The sequence below is a fragment of the Camponotus floridanus genome, unplaced genomic scaffold (assembly GCF_003227725.1).
Source record: "Camponotus floridanus strain SB8 unplaced genomic scaffold, Cflo_v7.5 scaffold152, whole genome shotgun sequence".
Classification (NCBI taxonomy): domain Eukaryota; kingdom Metazoa; phylum Arthropoda; class Insecta; order Hymenoptera; family Formicidae; genus Camponotus; species Camponotus floridanus.
The window spans coordinates 438,232-441,369 of record NW_020229273.1 but is presented as its reverse complement, the minus strand read 5'-3'; the positions used below and the strand labels follow the sequence as shown (position 1 = coordinate 441,369).

The window sequence follows — 3,138 nt, the reverse complement described above, 5'->3', positions numbered from 1 at the left end:
TATATTTAATTAATTATATATATATATATATATATATATAATATTAATTATATTTAAATTTTAATATTTACGCGTTTAGCAAAACAAATTGTCAAAATATACAATATATCACGTATTATACTATATGTACATATGCGATAATAAATTATTGGTAAAAATTTCTTTTCTCAACACTTTAATAATAATTTATTAATTTGAAAATTTATTGCATGTATAGTATATGAGAAAATATGTAATATTAAAATATAAATAAATATTTCAATGCTTTTTCGAAAAAGTTTAACTATTTCAATTACATTAGATAAACTACATTATTAATTATATAAGATCCACCATACATAAAATTATCAAATTAATTGTAAATATTAATTATTTGCCCATCGCACTTCTTTGTGACAGAAATTTAGACATTGTTTGAGGAAGATCGATATTATCGATAATACATTGTTGAATATCGGAACAATGACAGATTATCACAAGCTGTATAAAAGACAATATATCTCATCATAGGATAGCTCCTAATAATTACAATAATAATTACAATAATAATTACAATAATGAGCTATGGATACTGGATGAAACATGAATTTAACTATAGTATTTTAACATCTATGTGTGCTCTCTTTGTGCGAAATTATTATGCTTTTACATTAATGAAATCAATGATTTGATCATTGCAAGTATTTTTGGGTTTGTATATCTTTTCACGTTGGTATATCTTTATACAAAAATTCTTTTAATATTGTTACGCGCGCGCCCGAGTCGTCACGGCCCTGCCGTTGTCCGGATCCCGTCGGTAGGAAGATTGTTTACAAACAACGACTGTCAGCTGAGTTTGGAGCCAGCTGTCTGGCTGTGCGGACGCGTTTCTGTATTGAGCCGAGCCGAATTGCTAATATTGTGTATTACATTCTGTGTTACCGTTTGTGTTGTTCTGTGTTGTGCATTAAAGTTCCAAGTTCCTCTTAAAAGTGTCTATTTATTTCGCGCGACTCGCGAGCGGTCGACCTTTCGTGCGCGGCTTCGATATTTATCGAAGTCCTCGCCGCGGGCGTAACAATATAATCATTTCTAAATTCATAAAACTGTATTATAATGCATAAAAATGTAAGTTTTCTTTAAAATTTTTTAATATATCTATATATTAATTAATACATAATTAATTTATTACATTACATTTATTAATTTCCTTTTTTATTTTTAGATATATAAAATTAAAATTTGATTAAGTTAAACAACATCTTTTGAATTTAACAAGAGATAACAAACATGAAATAAAGCGAGCTTGGAAAAATTCCACTTAGCAACGGGTTCCATTACTTTAAGTAATGAATGGTTGATATGGATCGTAATATAAGAAAATAAATTCCATCAATCGTAGTTATTGAGTTTTGAGCAGTAAAATTTAATATTATATTTGTCTGTAGACATCATCATTTGGAATTACGTAAAATATCTCATGAGATAGATTCAATATTTGGAGCACAGATGACTTTTAAAATGGGATGTAATTTCTTTTGGTTAGCACAAGATTTACGTGAACTTTTCAGTGTGATACTCATCAACAATTATATCAAATCTGATAAAACATTATTCACTGTTATAATGCTATTCCGGCTTTGTCATAACATTTTGAAAATCTTCTTCATTAATTATGTATGCAATGTAGTTTGCACTAAGGTATTAATTCTGCATTCCAATGTATTTATATAAACTTTCTTTCGACAATTATCTAATTAATAATATCAAATTTTATATATGACATTTTTGAATAAAAAGAATTATTCAAATTTTATTCTGATTTCAGGCAAATGCAACAGGAAATTTAATAAACAAAATATCTTATTCTACTTTTAATATTGAAATTCGGGAAAATGTAAGTTTTAATATTAACTTATTCAATATTATTAAAATAAACCATGATTTAATTTTAAAATAAAAATAAAAATTTGTAAATATATACATTATACAGTTTATTAAAAGTTTTTTATGTCAATATAGATATCACAGCTTTTATTACAAATAACTCAAGCCCCAGTTAGATTCTATGAAATTGGACTTTTTCAGTATTCTTATAAATTATCTTATAAAAAAAATTTCTCTATGAGGTACGTTGTGAAATGTTTATTACAAACACAATTATTTATCATAAGTAATTAATTATTTAAAAAAAGAAATTAATATTTTTCAGTTAATTTCATCGACAACGACCGTAGTGTTATTAATACAGGCATGCATAAATAAGGTAACATTTAATAAAAATGATGACTATTAAATTATAATAATACAATGTTGTACAAATGATTTCAAGAAGCATTGACACAAATAATACTTAGAATGTAATGTATAAAATAATGCTTTTTCTTCTAAATATTTTCTAGAACTGGAATCAACATTATTAACAAACATTATATTATTGTGTAATATATAATTTCAAATAATTAAATCAATAAATATTTTAAAAAATTTTGTTTTTTTGCTGTTACAATTTATCACGTCTGTCATGATCATCGTAGTTATATTAATACTCAGATTGATAAAAATATGTTAAATAAGTTATAAAAAGTATAATACCTAAATAGTTAAAACCTAAATGGACATTGACCTCCCCCCTTTAAAATAAGTAATATGTAATACAAATTTTTTTAAATAAGTGACATTTATTATATATTCTATTAAATTGATATATTTGTCATTTTTTTACGAAACATTGCAAATAAAAATCACAACTTTTTACTTTATATAGATATCAGATATATCTTTAGCTTATTCGTTGTCATAAGAATTATTCTTTGCATAAAATTAATTTCATCTATAAAGTCAATATGATAGAATATTTGATAGAATAATCACGTAAAGGAAAGCACCGATTTACGATTATTTATAAATGTATATATATATATATATAGCTTCTAAAACGTTATTATACGTTAAAAGCAAATTAGTTATTGGTTGCAATAGACATTATTTACTCATTTTTTATTTGGTAACATTTTCAACATATATTATAGTTTTTTATAAAGAGATAAAAAATAAAGTAATGAAAAGAAATCATATATTAAGAACAATATTCATATGTCTGTTATGTATATGTAATGAATATAATTATGTTTTTACATATTCTATCTGAAAAGAAGA

General features: G+C 24.2%; 1 long non-coding RNA gene across 1 annotated transcript; it reads left to right on the top strand.

The window, feature by feature from the left end:
- Window positions 1–993: 993 nt before the first annotated feature.
- Window positions 994–1,618, top strand: LOC112637328. Its single transcript, XR_003122500.1, has 3 exons — window positions 994–1,107; window positions 1,205–1,325; window positions 1,428–1,618. It is a non-coding gene; the product is annotated as an uncharacterized LOC112637328 (long non-coding RNA).
- The last annotated feature ends 1,520 nt before the right edge of the window (window positions 1,619–3,138 follow it).